At 37.0% G+C, this 23,240-nt stretch overlaps 1 protein-coding gene across 1 annotated transcript in view; it reads left to right on the top strand.

Annotated features, from left to right (window-relative positions):
- TMTC2 (transmembrane O-mannosyltransferase targeting cadherins 2) overlaps positions 1–23,240 on the top strand; it is a 434,311-nt gene that overhangs the window by 221,191 nt on the left and 189,880 nt on the right. The window lies entirely within an intron of this gene.

The following is a 23,240-nucleotide window of genomic DNA, read 5'->3' as shown; positions in this document are numbered from 1 at the left end:
GTTTGTTTATTCTTTAGTTCTTTTGCATGTGTGTATGCTTAGGTGCTCAGTCATTATCCAGTTCTTTGCCACCCCATGCAACGTAGCCAACAAGGCTCCTCTCTCCATGGAATTCTCTAGGCAAGAACACTGGAGTAGGTTGCCATTTCCTTCTCCAGGGCATCTTCCTTACCCAGGGATCAAACCTGGGTGCAGACAAATTCTTTACCATCTAAGCTACCAGGGAAGCTTAGCTCTTTTAGGTCTTTGTAAACATTTCTTGAATCTGCTCCATTGTTTTCCTGAGGTCCTGGATCATCTTCACTATCATTATTCTGAATTCTTTTTCTGGAAGGTTCACTATCTCCACTTCATTTCCACCCACTCCCCCACCCCAGGGCTTTTATCTTGTCTTTTCATCTGCGACATAACTTTCTGCTTTTTCATTGTGACTTATGTGATTTTTGTTCTAGCCACTGTGACATTGTGCTTCTCCTTGCTTCTTCTGTCTGCTTTCTGATGGAGGAGCCTGAGAGACTTGTGTACCCTTCCTGATGGGAGGGACTAGTGGTGAGATAAACTAGGTCTTGCTCTAGAGGGCAGGGCTGTGCTTAGTCAAGCTTTAATCCAGTTGTCTCCTTATGATTGGGGTTGTGCTCTCTCCCTGTTAGTTGTTTAGCCTGAAGTGACCCAGACCTGGGGTCTATGGGGTCCATGGTAGGGTTAGTGGCAACCTCCAAGGGGACTTATGCCATGGGGCCCCTTCCAGGACTGCTCCTGCCAGCTCCCCAATTGTGTGGGAAGCCTGCTGACTCATGCCTCCATGAGAGGTCCTCCAATTCTAGCAAGTAGTTTGGTTCAGTCTTTTGTGGGGTCACTGCTCCTTTCTCCTGGGTCTTAGTGCATGTGAGATTTTGTTTGCACCCTCCAAGGATGGAGTCTGTTTCTCCCAGTCTTGTGGAAGTCCTGTAATCAGATCCTGCTGGCCTTCAAAGTCAGATTCCTTGGGAATTCCCAGTCCTTTTATTGGATCCCCAGTCTGGGAAGCCTGATATGGGGCTCAGAACCTCCACAACAGTGGGAGAACTTCTTCCGTATTATTGTTCTCCGGTTTGTAGATCACCCACCTGGCAGGTATGAGATTTGATTTTATTGTGATTGAGCCCCTCCTACCATCTTGTTATGGCTTCTTCTTTGTCATTAGACATAGGGTATCTTTTTTTGGTGGGTTCTAGTGTCCTCATGTCAATGATTGTTCAACAGATAGGAACAATTCTGGTGCTCTTGCAGGAGGAGATGAGCACACATTCTTCTACTCTGCCATCTTGAACTGGAAATCCTGTATTTCTTCTTCTTAATTTGTCTCTTCTGAGTAGAAAAAGGAAAAATAAGGGGGTTGACAAGAATGAAATGAAAATGTCTCATTGAAATGAAAATCTCAACCAAAGGATTTTTGAAAAGTAAAATCCTAAATTGTTAAGGCACCTTTTAAATATTTGATTCTTGAGTAAGTTAACTGTGGTTTCTCATTGACATGGAGTAAGTCACAGTAGTTCAAAAGCATATGGTTTCCTCTAAGAACAGAGTAGCACATAAATATCTACTTTGGTTCCAGTTCTAATGCCTGCAAGTACAGTTTTTCAGGGAAGAAAAAAAGACAACACAACAGATTCAGTAAAAATGGTCTTATTGTGTATTAACAATAAAGTAGGTGACATATCACTGTGTCTTTGGGATTACCATAACAAAACTTACAGAATCTGTATGGGTGTTTGAAAGCCTTTAACCCTAAAATTAGTGTTGCCATAGATTGAATATATTTACTAGTGGTTATATTTCAAAGAAACACACTCACATATAATTAAAAGAAGTATGAAGTTATATTATTCTGATTTCCATATTAGTTTTTGTATTTCATTCTTAAAATATTCTAGCATTTCTTTGCTTCTCTTTTGTTAAATATATATGAAATATTTCATTCATTGAGAAATACATCCACATCCCTTGTATTTGAACCACTTAAAGGAAACCACTGATACAAATAATACATTTTGCATATTGAGAATAAGCTATTACCAGAATCACTGATGACCCCCCACCCCCATACATCTTTTTATTTCAGTTTTGTTGCTTTCACTTGTGTTCTCTTATTTTATGCTAGACTCTCTATTACAATGTCAAACAGAAGTGATGACAGTGGATTTTTATTTCATTCTTTTTTAAGAAAGAATGTTTTAAATGTTTCACCATTAATTATGTGCATTTTATATTTTTCAGTAGACAGCTTTTATCAGAGTTTTCCTCTTATTTCTAGTCTAGGTTTTCTTTCTGTGAGTTAATATTGATAATGATAGGCATTTTCCCCACTTAATCTATTTATGTTAATGATTTATATTAATAGATTTTCTAATGTTGAACTTACTTTGCATTCCTAGAGTATGTCCAAGAATTACTAACTATGTATTATCCAATTTATATTCTTCTAAATTTTTCACCCATGTTCCTGAGTGGGACCAGTGCTTCTCTTCCCAAGGCTTAAGTTTGTGTGGCTTCTCTTATCCAACCTCTCTTTAGAAGCCAATTAAATCCCAAGCCCTGATTCCTCTTAGTTCTGCAAATTTACACAGGGTGAATGCCATCTTCAGAACCTATTAACCTTCTGGACTCATGTTTTTGATCATTTCTAGGTTTGAGGATTCCCCTTACTGTCCCATCAATTAATACCAAGTGAAAGTTGCTTAGCCGTTCTGACTCTTTGTGACTCCATGGACTATACAGTCCATGGAATTCTCCAGGCCAGAATACCAGAGTGGGTATCCGTTCCCTTCTCTAGGGCATCTTCCCAACCCAGGGATCGAACCCAGGTCTCCCACGTTGCAGGCAGATTGTTTACCAGCAGAGCCACAAGAGAAGCCCATCAATTAAGACATTCATTGACAAATACTTACATTTTCTATCTAGCATTTTTCCGTTCAGTTCAGTCACTCAGTCATGTCTGACTGTAACCCCATGGACTGCATCACACCAGGCTTCTCTATCCATCACCAGCTCCAGAAGATTGCTCAAACTTATATCCATCGAGTAGGTGATGCCATCCAACATCTCATCATCTGTCGTCCTCTTCTCCTCTTTTCCTGGCATCAGGGTCTTTTCCAGTGAATCAGCTCTTCACATCAGGTGACCAAAGTATTGGAGCTTCAGCTTCAGCATCAATCCTTTCAATGAATATTCAGGACTGATTTCCTTTAGGATTGACTGGTTTGATCTCCTTGCTGTCCAAGGAACTCTCAAGAATCTTCTCCAAACCTACAGTTCAAAAGCATCAGTTCTTTGAGGCTCAGCTTTTTTTTATGGTCCAACTCTCACATCCATACATGGCTCCTGGGAAAACCATTGCTTTGATGAGACAGACCTTTGTTGGCACAGTAATGTCTCTGCTTTTTAATATGCTGTCTAGGTTTGTCATAGCTTTTCTTCCAGGGAATAAGTGTCTGATAGTTTCATGGCTACAGTCACCATCTGCAGTATTTTCTAGCCCAAGAAAATAAAATCTTTAACTGTTTCCATTGTTTCCCCATCTATTTGCCATGAAGTGATGGGACCAGATTCCATGATCTTCGTCTTTTGAATATTGAGTTTATTCCAGCATTTCCACTCTGCTCTTTCTCTTTCATCAAGAGGCTGTTTAGTTCCTCTTTGCTTTCTTGCCATGAGGGTGGTGTTATCTGTATATCTGAGGTAATTGATATTTCTCCCGGCAATCTTGATTCCAGCTTGTGCTTCATCCAGTCCTGCATTTCGCATGATGTACTTTGCATAGAAGTTGAATAAACAGGGTGGCAATGTACCGTCTTGACATACTCCTTTCCCAATTTTGAATCAGTCTGTTGTTCCATGTCGGATTCTAACTGTTGCTTCTTGACCTGCATGCAGATTTCTCAAGAGGTGGGTCAGGTGGTCTGATATTCCCATCTCTTGAAGAATTTTCCACAGTTTGTTGTGATCCACACAATCAAAGGCTTTGGAGTAGTCAATGAAGCAGAAGTAAATGGTCTTTTGGAATTCTCTTACTTTTTCTATGATCCAGTGGGTGTTGGCATTTTGATCTCTGGTTCCTCTGCCTTTTCTAAATTCAGCTGAATTACTGGAAGTTCTTGGTTCACGTATTGTTCAAGCCTACCTTGGATAATTTTTAGCATTACTTTGCTAGTGTGTGAGATGAGTGCAGTTGTGCAGTAGTTTGAATATTCTTTGGCATTACGTTTCTTTGGGATTGCATTTTTATGTGTTCTATATAAGGAGAGAATCTCTCCACAGAGTTTTACCGCCAGAAAGAGAAACGCCTAAGAAATAAACATAAATCTGGCATCTATTAAGAAATAGGTTAGCTATGTTAGAAATTATTTTTGAGAATAGAGTTTAAGACATAGCTAATATTTTTGAAATTTTAAGTTCTCCTTCAACAAAAGAGAACAAAACTGCTAAAGTCAGTCAAAAAATGTATTAAAGTTTTAGACAAAATCAAATTTCAGGTATTTGACTCTTATAAAACACAGAAGGCTAAAGAGCTAAAATATGTTCATTTTCTGTTGTAATATACTTACAGATAATGTCAAAAATATAGCAGATTTTCAGTAAGGCACATTTTTCAGTTTTATCCTTATTAATCACACACACCTGTACTTGTTCCCATGGAAGTAAAGGAAAATTCCAGTTAAGTCTTAAGGGATTATGGAAAAATCTGAGATGTTCAAATCATATGATTATTGAAAAAAACACTTGGATTTAGGAGACTTTATATGTATAATTCAATGGGAAAACAAAGTGTAAGTCCTTTTTTATCCATAGGAGTGTTAAATTAGAAATCTCTCTTTTTAGTCTTGCATATTAGTATTAATTAAAAAATCTAAATATTACTATCTAGGAAATCTAGTAGAAAACACACATAGATGCTTGCTAAAAAATTAAATAAGAACCAAAGGCTAAAAGTTTTTATTTAAAAATGATAATATTGTTTCCAAGTAAGACGCTACAATATAGCTTGATTAAATAGTAGAAACAAACAAACACAAACGAAACCCTTCTGGAGGGCAGAACTATATTAGGTCCTTTGTTGAGTCGTGTATTTAGGTGTCTAAATCTCAGTAAACTGGCTGCCATTCTGAACATTTATTCAGTCACTTTAAAGAGCATAATTCAATTCCTTCATGTAAAACATTATGGGATATTATTTTAAATTATCAGTGTTAATATTTTTCCTAGAGTAATATAGGGATACATTTTAATTAGAATTTTCTAGGAATTGTAAGTTTTAGGAAGAAGGTTAATACAAGATGATTGTCAAATTTTGACTAGAACAGAGAACTGAGGTGTCAAGAAACTTCTTGGTGAGTGCCATTCTTACCCTGGATGGTGGAAGAAACTTAGTCTTACAGTGTGTGGGGCTCTGTGTTTTACAGCTGGGAGTATGTTTAATAAAGAAATGTAATAAACATTTCGTCTTCTCTTTCTTTTTTTTTTTTTTCACATGTTTCAGTGCCATTCTGCCAAATCATCCCACCTTCTCCCTCTCGCTCAGAGCCCAAAAGTCCGTTCTATACATCTGTGTCTCTTTTGCTGTCTCGCATATAGGGTTATCATTACCATCTTTGTAAATTCCGTATACTTGCGTTAGTATACTGTATTGGTGTTTTTCTTTCTGGCTTACTTCACTCTGTATAATTGGCTCCAGTTTCATCCATCTCATTAGAACTGATTCAAATGTATTCTTTTTAATGGCTGAGTAATACTCCATTGTGTATATGTACCACAGCTTTCTTATCCATTCATCTGCTGATGGACATCTAGGTTGTTTCCATGCCCTGGCTATTAAAAACTGCTGCGATGAACATTGGGGTATATGTGTCTCTTTCAATTCTGGTTTCCTCAGTGTGTATGCCCAGCAGTGGGATTGCTGGGTCATAAGGCAGTTCTATTTGCAATTTTTTAAGGAATCTCCACACTGTTCTCCATAGTGGCTGTACTAGTTTGCATTCCCACCAACAGTGTAGGAGGGTTCCCTTTTCTCCACACCCTCTCCAGCATTTATTGCTTGGAGACTTTTGGATCGCTGCCATTCTGACTGGTATGAAATGGTACCTCATTGTTGTCTTGATTTGCATTTCTCTGATAATGAGTGATGTTGAGCATCTTTTCATGTGTTTGTTAGCCATCCATATGTCTTCTTTGGAGAAATGTGTATTTAGTTCTTTGGCCCATTTTTTGATTAGGTCATTTATTTTTCTGGAATTGAGCAGCATAAGTTGCTTGTATATTTTTGAGATTAGTTGTTTGTCAGTTGCTTCATTTGCTATTATTTTCTCCCATTCTGAAGGCTGTCTTTTCACCTTGCTTATAGTTTCCTTTGTTGTGCAGAAGCTTTTAATTTTAATTATATCCCATTTGTTTATTTTTGCTTTTATTTCCAGTATTCTGAGAGATGGATCATAGAGGATCCTACTGTGGTTTATGTTGGAGAGTGTTTTGCCTGTGTTCTCCTCTAGGAGTTTTATAGTTTCTGGTCTTATGTTTAGATCTTTAATCCATTTTGAGTTTATTTTTGTGTATGGTGTTAGAAAGTGATCTAGTTTCATTCTTTTACAAGTGATTGACCAGTTTTCCCAGCACCACTTGTTAAAGAGATTGTCTTTACTCCATTATATATTCTTGCCTCCTTTGTCGAAGATAAGGTGTCCATAGGTGTGTGGATTTATCTCTGGGCTTTCTATTTTGTTCCATTGATCTATATTTCTGTCTTTGTGCCAGTACCATACTGTCTTGATGACTGTGGCTTTGTAGTAGAGCCTGAAGTCAGGCAGGTTGATTCCTGCAGTTCCATTCTTCTTTTTCAAGATTGCTTTGGCTATTCGAGGTCTTTTGTATTTCCATACAAATATTGAAATTATTTGTTCTAGTTCTGTGAAAAATACAGCTGGTAGCTTGATAGGGATTGCATTGAATCTGTAGATTGCTTTGGGTAGTATACTCATTTTCACTATATTGATTCTTGTGATCCATGAACATGGTATATTTCTCCATCTATTAGTGTCCTTTTTGATTTCTTTCATCAGTGTTTTATAGTTTTCTGTATATAGGTCTTTAGTTTCTTTAGGTAGATATATTCCTAAGTATTTTATTCTTTTCATTGCAATGGTGAATGGAATTGTTTCCTTAATTTCTTTTTCTACTTTCTCATTATTAGTGTATAGAAATGCAAGGGATTTCTGCGTGTTGATTGTATATCCTGCAACTTTACTACATTCATTGAGTAACTCTAGTAATTTTCTGGTGGAGTCTTTAGGGTTTTCTATGTAGAGGATCATGTCATCTGCAAACAGTGAGAGTTTTACTTCTTCTTTTCCAGTTTGGATTCCTTTTATATCTTTTTCTGCTCTGATTGCTGTGGCCAAAACTTCCAGAACTATGTTGAATAGTAGCGGTGAAAGTGGGCACCCTTGTCTTGTTCCTGACTTTAGGGGAAATGCTTTCAATTTTTCACCATTGAGGATAATGTTTGCTGTGGGTTTGTCATATATAGCTTTTATTATGTTGAGGTATGTTCCTTCTATTCCTGCTTTCTGGAGAGTTTTTATCATAAATGGATGTTGAATTTTGTCAAAGGCCTTCTCTGCATCTATTGAGATAATCATATGGCTTTTATTTTTCAATTTGTTAATGTGGTGAATTACATTGATTGATTTGTGGATATTGAAGAATCCTTGGATCCCTGGGATAAAGCCCACTTGGCCATGGTGTACGATCTTTTTAATGTGTTGTTGGATTCTGATTGCTAGAATTTTGTTGAGGATTTTTGCATCAATGTTCATCAGTGATATTGGCCTGTAGTTTTCTTTTTTTGTGGCATCTTTGTCAGGTTTTGGTATTAGGGTGATGGTGGCCTCTTAGCATGAGTTTGGAAGTTTCCCTTCCTCTGCAATTTTCTGGAAGAGTTTGAGTAGGATAGGTGTTAGCTCTTCTCAAAATTTTTGGTAGAATTCAGCTGTGAAGCCGTCTGAACCTGGGCTTTTGTTTGCTGGAAGATTTCTGATTACAGTTTCAGTTTCCGTGCTTGTGATGGGTCTGTTAAGATTTTCTATTTCTTCCTGGTTCAGTTTTGGAAAGTTGTTCTTTTCTAAGAATTAGTCCATTTCTTCCACATTGTCCATTTTATTGGCATATAATTGCTGATAGTAGCCTCTTATGATCCTTTGTATTTCTGTGTTGTCTGTTGTGATCTCTCCATTTTCATTTCTAATTTTATTGATTTGATTTTTCTCTTTGTTTCTTGATGAGCCTGGCTAATGGTTTGTCAATTTTATTTATCCTTTCAAAGAACTAGCTTTTGGCTTTGTTGATTTTTGCTATTGTCTCTTTTGTTTCTTTTGCATTTATTTCTGCCCTAATTTTTAAGATTTCTTTCCTTCTACTAACTCTGGGGTTCTCCATTTCTTCCTTTTCTAGTTGCTTTAGGTGTAGAGTTAGGTTATTTATTTGACTTTTTTCTTGGTTCTTGAGGTATGCCTGTATTGCTATGAACTTTCCTCTTAGCACTGCTTTTATAGTGTCCCACAGGTTTTGGGTTGTTGTGTTTTCATTTTCATTAGTTTCTATGCATATTTTGATTTCTTTTTTGATTTCTTCTGTGATTTGTTGGTTATTCAGAAGCGTGTTGTTCATCCTCCATATGTTGGAATTTTTAATAGTTTTTCTCCTGTAATTGAGATCTAATCTTAATGCATTATGGTCAGAAAAGATGCTTGGAATGATTTCGATTTTTTTGAATTATCAAGGTTAGATTTATGGCCCAGGATGTGATCTATCCTGGAGAAGGTTCCATGCACACTTGAGAAAAAGATGAAATTCATTGTTTTGGGGTGAAATGTCCTATAGATATCAGTTAGGTCTAACTGGTCTATTGTATCATTTAAAGTTTGTGTTTCTTTGTTAATTTTCTGTTTAGTTGATCTGTCCACAGGTATGAGTGGGATATTAAAGTTTCCCACTATTATTGTGTTACTGTTAATTTCCCCTTTCATACTTGTTAGCATTTGTCTTACATATTGCGGTGCTCCTATGTTGGGTGCATATATATTTATAATTTTGATATTTTCTTGTTGAATTGATCCTTTGATCATTATGTAGTGGCCTTCTTTGTCTCTTTTCACAGCCTTTGTTTTAAAGTCTATTTTACTCCTGCTTTCTTTTGGTCTCTATTTGCATGGAATATCTTTTTCCAGCCCTTCACTTTCAGTCTGTATGTGTCCCTTGTTTTGAGGTGGGTCTCTTGTAGGCAGCATATATAGGGATCTTGTTTTTGTATCCATTCAGCCAGTCTTTGCCTTTTGGTTGGGGCATTCAACCAATTTACGTTTAAGGTGATTATTTATAAGTATGATCCAGTTGCCATTTCCTGTTTTGGCTTCGGGTTTATACACCCTTTTTGTGTTTGCTGTCTAGAGAATATCCTTTAGCATTTGTTGGAGAGCTGGTTTGGTGGTGCTGAATTCTCTCAGCTTTTGCTTGTCTGTAAAGCTTTTGTTTCCTTCTTCATATTTGAATGAGATCCTTGCTAGGTACAGTAGTCTGGGCTGTAGGTTATTTTCTTTTATCATTTTAAGTATGTCTTGCCATTCCCTCCTGGCCTGAAGAGTTTCTATTGAAAGATCTGCAGTTATCTTTATGGGAATCCCCTTGTGTGTTATTTGTTGTTTTTCCCTCGCTGCTTTTAATATTTGTTCTTTGTGTTTGATCTTTGTTAATTTGATTAATATGTGTCTTGGGGTTTTTCGCCTTGGGTTTATCCTGTTTGGAACTCTCTGGGTTTCTTGGACTTGGGTGATTATTTCCTTCCCCATTTTAGGGAAGTTTTCAACTATTATATCCTCAAATATTTTCTCATGGTCTTTCTTTTTGTCTTCTTCTTCTGGGACTCCTATAATTCGAATGTTGTAGTGTTTCATATTGTCCTGGAGGTCTCTGAGGTTGTCATCATTTCTTTTAATTCGTTTTTCTTTTTTCGTCTCTGATTCATTTATTTCTACCATTCTATCTTCTATTTCACTAATCCTATCTTCTGCCTCCGTTATTCTACTATTTGTTGCCTCCAGAGTGTTTATGATCTCATTTATTGCATTATTCATTCTATATTGACTCTTTTTAATTTCTTCTAGATCCTTGTTAAACCTTTCTTGCCATCTTCTCAATCCTTGTCTCCAGGCTATTTATTCGTCTTCTCTTTCTGTCTTCTTTTTCCTTGTGAAAAAAAATAAATTTCTGAAAATATATATCGCATGGCTACCAGGAGGGACCAGGAGGTCGGAGATATTTTGATAATATATGGTCTTACTTTATCACTTGGCTTATTCTCTTTGACTTTTTACAAATAAGCTTTGGAGATTTGCAATACTGGTATAGAATACCTCATTTCTCTACTTATCTGTTTTCATATAACCTGAATATTTTCCAAGGATGGCTTCAAGTCGTTTTCACTCTAGTGGTTAAAACTGAATGCTATTGTCTGTATTCATGTGAGTGTTGAAAATAGTTTTCAAGTAGAGATAAATTTCTGGGTTTACATAAAGAAAACATGAGCTTTAAGTGATACCATACAAATCTGTGTTGTGCCTTTTTCTTATCTCCAATCACAATATATTTAAAATTGCTTCTGCTGTTGGAATTGTATTATTAGGAAACAATGGCAGAAGATTTTAAAAAATCTCTTTTGCTCTTATAGTTTAGGACAATAGTTTTGAGAAAGGTGTTTCTTTTTTTTTTTTGGCAGATAATACTCAGTAAGGTTTTTTTTGTGCCATATCTTTGGGTTTTGTGCTGCGATTCTAGAAACAGGAGGCTTAAGTAACACTTGGTCAGAGATCTGCCATGTTCTGATTGTGGCTTTTCCAAATGGAGCCTAGAGTAGATATTTACTTTCGAGGCTTTTAAGTAGGAGGAGACCCGGGTTCGATTCCTGGATCGGGAAGATCCTCTGGAGAAGGAAATGGCAATCCACTGTAGCACTCTTGCCTGGAAAATCCCATGGACAGAGGAGCCTGATAGGCTACAGTCCATGGGGTCGCAAAGAGTTGGACATGACTGAGTGACTTCACTTTCACTTTCACTTTAGACTTAAAGAACTATACCGTAACCCCAGTCCTGATGACTGCCTAGGAAAATACTGCTTCTTTATGGATTTTAATCAACTTAACATGTAAATCCTCTGAATGTCAACACCATTTAGAATGCATTATATGGGTTTATGCCTCTAAAACCACATATCTAGCCATAATTTCTATTTGGTAATAGTTATTAAAACTAATATGTATCCAGTAGATGTGTTTTGTGTAAAAGAGAGTTTAATGGACACTGAACATTCCCTGTTAGAGCTTCAGGAAAATGGCCCAGCCCTTCTCTTTCTAAGTGCTCAACTGATGTGAGAATGTCACTGTAGTACATTCACTCTTTTGCTTCTTCCTATTTAATTTTCCCCTCTGTGTACTAGCTTCCTTTCGCTGTTTGGAAGTAGAACTTTCTGAGTTGTATGCTTAAGGCTGTAAAATGAATAGCATCATCCTTTATATCAATATAATATTTTTCAAGTAATGCACAAATACCTCATACAAGTATTGGCTGCACAGCCTTTGAAGAGCTCATATTTGTTTGCACTATAGCAGCAAAAAAGGCAAAGAAAATTAACCTCCCTCTTTTTTTTATGTTGTTCATAGTAGCTGAAAATATACATTAAAATGATAGTTGCCCAAGATTTGAGCATATAGGAAAGGTAATTGACATTTTTAGAAATTTATTTTATTTAATAGCTAATTTTATTAGCATTCAAGAATACTTTTCTAACCACATAAATATTTTATTCTTCATATTTATGCTTTTACTGAACATTTCTTACTTTTAAAATGCCCTTTTCTCTATTACTAACTCTGCCTTTTCCATGTTCAGCACTACCTGCTGAATTAAAAGCTACTGTCAAAAATTAATATGTTGAAGTTAATATAGGTTATAACATGGTGTCGTGATGTACTGTGTTTGATATATACTGCATTTTATCTTAGGAACAGCTGTTTTAAAATAAAATGTAATCTCTATTTATTTATTTATTTTAATTTCTCTTATCTTAAAACTGGGTTTGTGGACTTCCTTGGCAGTCCAATGGTTAGGACATAGCACTTGCACTGCAGGGGGCATGGCTGGGTCCCTGATCAAGGAACATGCCGAAAGAATTGTTTTTTAATGATATTCTCAAAGTAAAATCACAAAAAACTGGCCTCGGGAGTATTTAATGTTGCTTTGAGTTTTCTTTTCTTGGCCTTGATGTGTTTGGCAGTGAAATTCTCAATAGCATGACCATAGATACTGAATATAGGAGATACACTATTAAAGGGTATACCTACCTGGTTATGTTTTTTATGGATGATGATCTATTAATGATATATCATTCCTGTTCCATAGAAATGTACTTTGTAGAGTAACACATCTATTATCTTGTTTAATTACCTCAGTAATGCTGGAGTTGAACTTAGGCAAGGATTGTTACATCTGTTTTACTGATGAGCAACTGAGAGGCAGAATGCTTAGGGAGAAAAGGCATGGTAAGTTGGTCAGATTTACAGTAAGGTAGATAGGGTGGTCTTGGTGGGTTAGTCCCTAAGCCAGTCTCCTCTGGTGCTTGGAATCTCCCAGGCAACAGTACTGGAGTGGGTTGCCATTTCCTCTTCCAGGGGATCTTCCCAACCCAGACAGGGATCGAACTTGGGTCTCCTGCTTGCAGGAGATCTCCTGCGTTGCAGGTGGATTCTTTACCAACTGAGGCACTGGAAGTCAGGACACGAGCTGTTGTGCTCGTCTTTACAGTGTTGTTACAACCTCTCTGAGCTTCTAGGTGGCTGATATGTATAGCAAGTACAGCAACAGTACTGTGTGGGACCAAGTGTGTATAGCACCCCTAGCCCAGAGTTTGGCCCATGTTACATGTTTACTTACTACTGCTAATAAGAAATGGGAGAGTCCAGTAATTTACTTTAGTGGACCCAGATCTAATTGGTAACAGAAATAAAACTAAAAACTTAGGTTTGGAATCTTTTTGGTTTACATTTCCGCATCAAATTTCCTTTTAGTGACACATATTTGGTATCTAACCTGGGGCTATTAAATGGCAGGAACCCATTTAATGATGACAGGATTCATTGTGAAATAAAGTAGCTTATGAGATTGGATTGTAAAAGAACAAAAGGGAGAATTTTTTTTTTTTAATCTCTTCTCTTCCTTCCCACCCGCACTGGAGTTGTTTAGAATTCTCACCTTTTCTAAAGGTTCTTCATCTTTTAGAGCTGAACCAGACTCAAATGATATTAATTATGATGGAGGCAAGCTGTAAGAGATCCTTTGGGTCAATTATATTCTGACTATGAAATCAGAAACAACTCTGTATATTTTGCTATCAATCTATGTGTAACGGTTGAATGGCTACATGGGCTAAGAGATCAGCCAAATGTGGGGAATTTCTTATGAGCTTTTACTAAACTGGTGTGTCTTTTATATAAATGGGCTTCCCTGGTTGCTCAGATGGTAAAGAATCTACCTGCAATGCAGGAGACCTGGAATCGATCCCTGGGTCAGGAAGATCCGCTGGAGGAAGGAATGGCTACCCACTCTAGTATTCTTGCCTGGACAAAGGAGCCTGGCAGACTACAGTTCATGGGGCCACAAAGAGTCAGACACAACTGAGCGGCTAACACTTCATATAAACAGGGTCACTATTTGTGGCATGCCAGTTACTATTCACTAAGTCTTTTAGATTGACTACTTTCAACAGTGTAATAGGCTTATTAGAAAAAGGATCTGGTAAGATTTGAAGAAAGTCTCAAAGTCAGGTGTTTCCAAATTCTCCCTCCTTGTCCAGTCAATATATTTGCAAGTACCTTACTATCTTCATTTATTATATAATCCTGTGGGTTAGTTAACCAGAAACTTCACAGAGAATACCTTGCTATCAGAGAGGAACATGAAGTAGATTTTTTGTTTTGTTTTGTTTGGATTAAGGTGCAGTGAGAAACATTCTGAGCCTAGATGGGAAATTAGAGTGAAGGCCTTTCCAGAGAAGACTCAACTTCACAGACCATGCGTGGTTCTGATTGTTGTTGTTTTCGGTTGCTAAGTCCTATCTGACTCTTTGTGACCGATAGAACACAGTATGCCAGGCTCCTTTCTCCTCCACTATCTCCTAGAGTTTGCTCAAATTCATGTCCATTGAGTTGGTGATGCTATCTAGCCATCTCATCCTCTGCTGCCCACTTCTGCTTTTGCTGTCAGTCTTTTCCAGCATCAAGGTCTTTTCCAGTGTATTGGCCCTTCGCATCAGGTGGCCAGAGTATTGGAGCTTCAGCATCAATCCTTCCAATGAATATTCTGGATTGATTTCCTTTAGGATTGACTTGTTTAATTTCCTTGCAGTCCAAGGGACTCTCAAGGGTCTTCTCCAGCACCACAGTTCAAAAGCATCAATTCTTTAGTGTTCAACATTCTTTATGGTCCAACTCTTATATCCATACCTGACTACTGGAAAAACTGTAGTTTTGACTATGTGGACCTTTGCTAGCAAAGTGATGTCTCTCCTTTTTAATACACTGTCTAGGTTTGTCAATGATAGCTTTTATTCCAAGGAGCAAGCATCTTTTAATTTCATGGCTGCAGTCACCATTCACGGTAATTTTGGAGCCAAAGAAAATAAAATCTGTCACTGCTTCCACTTTTTTCCCTACTATTTGCCATGAAGTCTTGGGACTGGATGCCATTATCCTAGTTTTTTGAATGTTGAGTTTTAAGACAGCTTTTCACTCTCCTCTTTCACTCTCATCAAGAGGCTCTTTAGTTCCTCTTCGTTTTCTGCCACTAGAGTGGAGTCATCTGTGTATCTGATATTGTTGATCTTTCTCCTGGCAGTCTTGATCCTGGCATTTGGCATGATGTTCTCTGCATGTAAGTTAAGCAAGCAGAATGACAACATATAGCCTTGTACTCCTTTTCCAACTTGGAGCTAGTCAGTTGTTCCATGTCTGGTTCTAACTATAACTTCTTGACCCACATAGAGGTATCTCAGGAGACAGGTAAGGTGGTCTGGTACTCCCATCTCTGAAAAATTTCCACAATTTATTGTGATCCAAACAGTCAAAGGCCTTAGCATAGTCAGTGAAGCAGAGGTAGCTGTTTTTCTGGAATTCGCTTGCTTTCTCCATGATCCAGTGAATCTGATCTCTGGTTCTTTTGCTTCTTCAAAACCCAGCTTGTACATCTAGAAGTTCTTGGTTCATGTACAACTAAACCAGTTTGAAGAATTTTGAGCATAACCTTGCTAGCACATGAAATGAGCACAGTTGTATGGTAGTTTGAACATTCTTTGGTATTGGAATGAAAATGGGCCTTTTCCAGTCCTGTGGCCACTACTGAGTTTTCCAAATTTGTTGACATAGTGAGCGTAGCACTTTAACAGTATCATCTGTTAGGATTTGAAATAGCTCAGCTGGAATTCCATCATCTCCACTAGCTTTGTTCATAATAATGCTTACTAAGGCCCACTTGATTTCACACTCCGGGATGTCTGACTCAAGGTGAGTGATCACACCATCATTATTATCTGGGTCTTTAGGACCTTTTTTGTACAGTTCTTGTGTGTATCCTTGCCGCTTCTTCTTAATCTCTTCTGCTTCTCTTTGTTCCTTACTGTTTCTGTCTCTTATCATGCCCATCCTTGTATGAAATGTTCTCTTGATCACTCAAGTTTTATTTAAGAGATCACTAGCCTTTCATATTCTGTTGTTTTCCTCTATTTCTTTGCATTGTTCATTCAAGAAGGCCTTCTTATCTTTCCTTGCTGTTCTCGGAACTCTGCATTCAGTTGGATGTCTTTCCCTTCGTCCCTTCTCTTCCTGTTCTCTTCCTTCCTCAGCTATTTGTAAAGCCTCCTCAAACAACCACTTTGTCTTCTTGCTTTTATTTTCTTTGGGATGGTTTTGGTCACTGCCTCCTGTAGTTACAAACCTTCGTCCATATTTCTTCAGTCACTCAATCTACCAGATCTAATCCCTTGAATCTATTTGTCACCTCCACTGTATGATCACAAGGGATTTGATTTAGATCATACTTGAGTGGCCTAGTGGTTTTTCCTGAAGTGAAGTGAAAGTCATTCAGTTGTGTCCAACTCTTTGTGATCTCCTGGACTGTATAGTCTGTGGAATTCTCCAGGCCAGAATACTGGTGTGGGTAGCGATTCCCTTCTCCAGGGGATCGTCCCAAGCCGGGGATCAAACCCAGGTCTCCCACATTGAAGGCAGATTCTTTACCAGCTGAGCCATGAGGGTAGTGGTTTTTCCTACTTGCTTCAATTTTAGCCTGAATTTTGCAGTAAAGAGCTCATGATCTGAGCCACAGTCATCTCCAGGATTTGTTTTTGCTGACTGTATAGAGCTTCTCTATCTTTGGCTGCAAAAAACAATCTGATTTCTATATTGACAATCTGGTGATGTCCTTTTGTATAATTGTCTCTTGGATTCTTGGAAAAGGTTGTATGCTTTGACCAACACATTCTCTTGATAAAACTCTATTAGACTTTGCTCTGCTTCATTTTGTACTCCAGCGTCAAACTTGCCTGCTATTCTGGGTATCTCTAGACATCCTACTTTTGCACCCCAAGCCCCTATGATGAAAAGGACATCTCTATTTGGTGTTTATTCTAAAAGATGTTATGTGTCTTCAAAGAACTGGTCAATTTCACCTTCCTCGGCATCAGTGGCTGGGGCATAGACTCAGATTACTGAGGTTGAATGGTTTGCCTTGGAAATGAACCAGGATCATTCTGTTGGTTTTTGAGGCTGCACCGCAGTACTGCATTCTGGACCCTTTTGTGGAGTGTAAGAGCTACTCCATTTATTCTGAGGGAGTCTTATCCACAGTAGTAAATATAATAGTCATCTAAATTAAATTCAACCATTCCTGTCCATTTAATTCACCCTTTCCTGTCCATTTTAGTTCACTGATTGCTAATATGTTGATGTTCACTCTTGCCATCTCCTGCTTGACCATATCCAGTTTACCTTGATTCATGGACCTAACATTCCAGGTTTCTATGCAATATTATTCTTTACAGCACTGAACTTTACTTTCACCACCAGGCACATCCACAACTGAGCATCATTTCTGCTTTGACTCCACTGCTTCGTTCTTCCTGGAGCTATTTGTAATTGTTCCAGCTCTTCCCCAGTAGCATATAGGACACCTCCTGACCTGTTGTTCAGTTGCTCAGTCCTGTCCAACTTTTTGCAACTCCACAGACTGTAGCATGCCAGGCTTCTCTGTCCTTCACTGTCTCCTGGAGTTTTCTCAAATTCTGATCTGGGAAGGGGCTTGCCTTCCAGTATTGTATCTTTTTGCCTTTCCTCACTGTTTACGGGGTTCCAAGGCAAGAATACTGGAGTGGGTTCCCATTTCCTCCCCCAGTGGACCGTGTTTTTTCGGAACTTCTCACTGTGCCCCATCCGTCTTGGGTGGCTCTGCACAGCGTGGCTCTCAGCTTCGTCGAGTTCCGCAGGCCCTTTTGCCAGCATACAGCTGTGGTCCTTGAGAGCTCATATAGCAGACACTGAACTGTGGATGTGCAGTGGCTTGTAGTCAAAGTCAGAACAGAGACTGCACATGGTGAAATGCAAAGGAATAATCCTAGATTTCTCAAAACCAAAAAACCTGCCCTGAACTGTATATATGGATATTATAATATGCACATAGATGTTATACTAATTAACAGTGCTATGAAGACAATGTTACCAAATCATTGGCGTACTAAATTTTATTTTTTCATTTTTAATACTTTTTCCCTTATAGAAATATACTGATTTTCAGGTGTATCTGAAGTAACCAAAGATAGAGGAACAAGAGAGATAATTGTATATTATAAAGTTGCTATAATTAGAATTACATAAAAGTATGTTGTATATGTATTCTGGTATTATATGAATCATAATCTTTAAATTATTTCTATTTTTTCCACTTAACATTTTAACCAGACCTTTTTTACCCACTTAACATTATGTTTCTTTCTGTAATAATCCAATGTATAATTACCTTAGGAAATATAAATCCTTATAGGCTTATAAGCGCTGTGATTTCCCTGGATCATGTGAAGTGATTTTCATGAAATCAGTATAAACCCAGGCTACAAAAGTTGACCCCCTTACAATGCTTGTTAATGGACAGAGTGAGAAAGCATTAACAAAATGAAACACATTCACGTTTATCTTAAGTTTCATGCGGTTACATGGCCCTTTTTTCCTTCTCTTTCTGCTTGCTTGCTTCTTTTTTACCATTTTCATTGAGATTAGAAAATTTAACATAATTCCTCATATTTTAAAATGACACTTATTTAGCTTACATCTATGTGAACACTGTTTTTGGAACACATCTGAAGTCCAGGTGTTTCATAGTGGTTAAAACAAGAACTTCAGAACCTAACAGACACAACTTTTATCTCTGTTAGCTTTTAAGTGCCCCTTTCTTTAAGGCACAGTTTCCTTGTCAAGTACTAACTGGATGATAATCTTTGTTAGGAGGACTGAAAGAGTTCATATATATAGAAGTGTAAAAATAGGGCTATAATCTGAAGGAAAACATTTATCAGGTACACTAGGCACTCCTATATTTATTTTCTTTTGCAGCTGATCTGGCTTATATAACTGGCAAGATTTCAACGTGTAACCCCTTTTTGTGGTAGCATTCTGATTTCAAACAAGTTATTCAGAATTAGAGGAAGCAAAATTTAGAATTTATCATGATAGTTAAAGCATTTTTCAATGTTTCAATTTCGCAAGATCTTTACATAGAACTTGGTGTTGATATAGGGACTAAAGACATATTAAAGTTCTAAGGTAAATTACAACTAAAGGTGGAAGTAAAAAGTGAGAGCCCTTGTTGATTTTGGTGGCTGTGTTCAGAGGATCAGTGTAACAGAAATAGTGGTATGACAGAGGATGAGATGTCTAGATGGCATCACTGACTCGATGGACGTTGAGTCTGAGAGAACTCCAGGAGTTGGTGATGGACAGGGAGGCCTGGCGTGCTGCGATTCATGGGGTTGCAAAGAGTTGGACACGACTGAGCGACTCAACTGAACTGAACTGAACCCTGAAGTATGATTGCTTGTGTGAATGTTAAGTAGTTAAAATTAAGAGATTATTTCATCTTATTAGTTAATTTTTCAAAGAGCAATGCATGCCATAATCATAATATAAACAAGTTTTTTATAATCAATGAATATAAATATCTTCCAGTTTTTAATTACCCTGGAAAAAATTGCTCAAATCTGCCTGCATTGATTTTTATAAAATATATTAAGCACTATGAAATTACAATAGTTGATACTTTAGAGTAAGTTTAAACTTACTCTGTGAACTTAGAACTACTATATTTGAATGAGGTCTTTGAAAAAGTTTTGGAGTGATTCATTGTAGATCACTTAACATTTCCAGAAGGAGCTAACATTTGATTTTCCTCTTTAGAAGAACCTTTGCAAGATGGAAATATTTAATTGTTATTCTGCCTTTCAAATAACATAAAATAAACTGTGGCAGTTTGTGACCTTTGAGTAGCTTTCCTTGTGAATTAAGGTCATTTCTTAGTAAGTGGATACCTTTTACTTGTAGTTAAATGTCAGTATGAAGGGCCCTTGAGATATAAGAGTTGTTCTTGATTCTTTGCTTCTTGATTTCGTTCAAAAGAAAAATTTTGTTTTCCTTTTGAAAATAAAATAACTTCACAGATGAGATTTCCTTGAATCTTCGTTTCTCCTTTCCTTAATATAATCATCATACATGCTCAGTCCTAAGAAATAACTGCTTCTCTGGTAGCTCAGCTGGTAAAGAATTTGCCTGTAATGCAGGAGAGCCTGGTTCAGTTCCTGGGTGGGGAAGATCCCCTGGAGAAGGGAATGGCTACCCACTCCAGTATTCTTGAAGTTCCCTGGTGGCTGGATTTGATCCCTGGATTGGGAAGATCCCTTGGAGAAGGGAATGGCTACCCAGTCCAGTATTCTGGCCTGGAGAATTCCATGGACTGTACAAGTCCATGGCGTCGCAGAGTCAGACATGACTGAGCGACTTTCACTTTTCACTGTCCTAAGAAATAAGTCATGTGCTTGTTAAACAATGCTTTTAAATCTCCATCACATATAAGGTACCTTTAGGGTACTTAGAAGTCCTTGATAAATGTACTTAATCTCCAGTATCTTTGAGCAACAAACATTTATTTACATAGATATAACTATGTTCGCTTTCCATTGCATTTTCTAGAAAATGTGACATTTAAAATCTCATTGCCAAAGAAATATGAAGTACTTAATATATTGTTTGGTATTAACTTTTCTGTGGTGTGGAAAATACATTATGAAAGATGGGTACCATGTAGCTAAAGTTTGTTGGTACCATGGGTACTAAAGTTTGTTGTCTCTGGAGTATTTTGTCCCTACCAGTTCTGAGGGAATGACTCATTTGGATAATTAATTTTGGCTCCATTTTATACTTTAGTCCCTCAATTAAATATGTGTAAATATTGAGTACTATGATATGTGATTTGACTTTGTAGTTAGACTCAGTATTGAGATGGTGAGATTTTGACATTTGAAAACAGATCTGGTTTTCTCTTATCATTAACTTTGCAATTTAAGGAGTTAACTTTAGTTTATACATCAATGAAATGGATATAGTGATGGACCTCAAAGTTTATTATTATGTTATATAAATTCTGGACACTGTCAAGCATATAGTAAACTAAATAAATGAAAGCACTATTATTTTTATCCCAGCATACATATATTTTTATTTCTTTTCCACCTCTCCTTCTCCCTTTACCTTTTCCTCCTCTTTTTCTCCACCTAGGTTTGCAGTTGTTCAGGCTAAGCCCATGAGATGAAATGATAGTCCCTCAACAAGAGAGCTTCTTATAATATTCATTTTGTCAAACAACAGGAATAAAATTAGTACTCTAAATATTTTGAAATGCTGTTGGGAAAAACTTTCAAAAATTACATGAAGTTTTTAGCATAAACTAAATACAGTTTTTTAAAATTTCAAATAAGTACATCTGGGCACACTGTCTATTAAAATACAGACTTTGAAAAACTGGATACTTTATTTTTTTGGACTTTAATCACAATTTCTTGTAAGAATTCCAGTGATTTTATCCCAATAAAACTGAAGGGTTTTAAAGATTACTGCATGAAATGAATGAATCAATAACATATATGAGCTTAAAAATGTAAAGTGACATTAAATATTTGTAAAAATACAAGATCTTTAACTTCTATTGGTCCAAAATGAAATTCACCAAGTGCAAATTTGAAGGTAACCTCAAGCATCCATTTTGAATCATCTTAACATCAACACAAGAAAAAGTTTAGTGAATGTTAAAACCCTTTATTCCTTAAGTAGGATATAGGATAACTCCATCCCTATTTTAAAAGAATGTGTGGCATGACCTTAATTTTCCTTTTCCCCTTTTCTCTTATCCTCACCTCCCTTTTGTCCCCCTTTTCTTCTCCCAGCTACAGAAGTTAGATCAATTATATTCCTTAGTTCCTGGCTAGTTTTCAGGATGATCCCTACAAATTCCTCTTTTATTCATATATTATTCCCTTTTACCTCTGTTCCTAGCTTAAATATCCCTTTGCATCATAGGCAACTGTCCTAATGTAATTGATTTCTGTCCTTAGATTTATAATGTATCCTTGTAAAGTATATAATGATACTTTGGGTAGGAATGAGTTTTTAATATTTTTAAGTAATGTTGTGACAGAATACATTAGGTATTTTGAATATTTTTTGGCTTTTCAAGGTCTATTCCTGTTAAAATATTTACAAAGAACTTGTTGATTCTCACTGCTGTATAGTAATCCATAAAGTTTCGCATGATACTCCCATGATGGATAAGTTGATTACTTTCTACTATCAGCCAACACTAAGAGACTTGTATTAAACATCCTCTTAAATGTCTTTCCAAACCAGAAACCCCGGTTCAATCCCTGGATTGGGAAGATCCCCTGGGGAAGGGAATGGCAACCCACTCCAGTATTCTTGCCTGGAAAACCCCATAGACAAAGTAGTCTCATGGGCTACAGCCATGGGGTTGCAAAGGAGTCAGACATGACTTAGCAACTAAACACCAACAACAAGCCTTGGATTGAAATTTCTGCTTTCGTACTTCTGTATTAACTTGGCAAGTTCTTGAGTGTCTCTGAGTCTGTTTCCTTATTCATGCAGTGGACAGGGTTTTAATATACAGTACTATGTTGAGAGCTCAGTGAGACAATATTTTTCAAGTATATGGTGTGACATGTGGCATGATTACGTACTGCATAATGGTAAGTATATGCTTCTCCTCTGTTCTCCATCAGAAGCCAAAGAAGGTATATGACTTTACAAATATGAAAGATTATTATTCTCTGTAGGTATTACTAAGTATGTAAAGTGCATTATATTTGATCCTGTTTTTGTAAGCAATGCTTGACACTGTAAATTGTGAAGAGCATCCATTACAATGATATTAATGATAATAGCAAACGTTTATTGAGTGTTTGCCACATGGCTGGCACTATCTTAAACACTCTACATATACTAACTCATTTAGTCCTTATCAAAAAACCCAGGAGATACTATTTTCTCCCATGTTGCAGATTAGTAAATGAAGGCACAGTGTGTTAAATTACAGGGTACACAAGCAAATTTGGAATCAAACGATTCTATGCGTTTTTATGCATTAAAAATTGGTATCTCACACCCTTTCATTCTCCATATAGAACTAGGAATTCTCCAGATAAATAGATCTTGATACACATGAGTCTTCTCATCCTCATCTTCTAGTTGAGAGGGACTCTGGTTTAAGGGCCTAGCAACCCATCTCCTTGTGGGAAAGAAAAAGGACAAGAGAAGCATCCAAGTTTGAGGGATAGGTCTGCTTGAGCGCCTTGCTTTGTGGGCAGCTGGTGATGGGGTATCTTATAATATTGAGAAATCATGATTGTTTGGAGTGAAAAATAAAGGGTATAGTGAAAATGTAAATTTTTAAGTGTGATTATGTGTGAAGACACAAACTTATTGATTTTCCCACTTGTGAATTTATTAGCAGGAAAGATATAAAAGCATTATATCTGAGTAAACCATATATACTTAACTATTTTA

This window comes from Oryx dammah, unplaced genomic scaffold, assembly GCF_014754425.2.
Source record: "Oryx dammah isolate SB20612 unplaced genomic scaffold, SCBI_Odam_1.1 HiC_scaffold_29, whole genome shotgun sequence".
In the NCBI taxonomy this organism is placed as follows: Eukaryota; Metazoa; Chordata; class Mammalia; order Artiodactyla; family Bovidae; genus Oryx; species Oryx dammah.
This window is presented reverse-complemented; position numbering and strand designations above follow the sequence as displayed.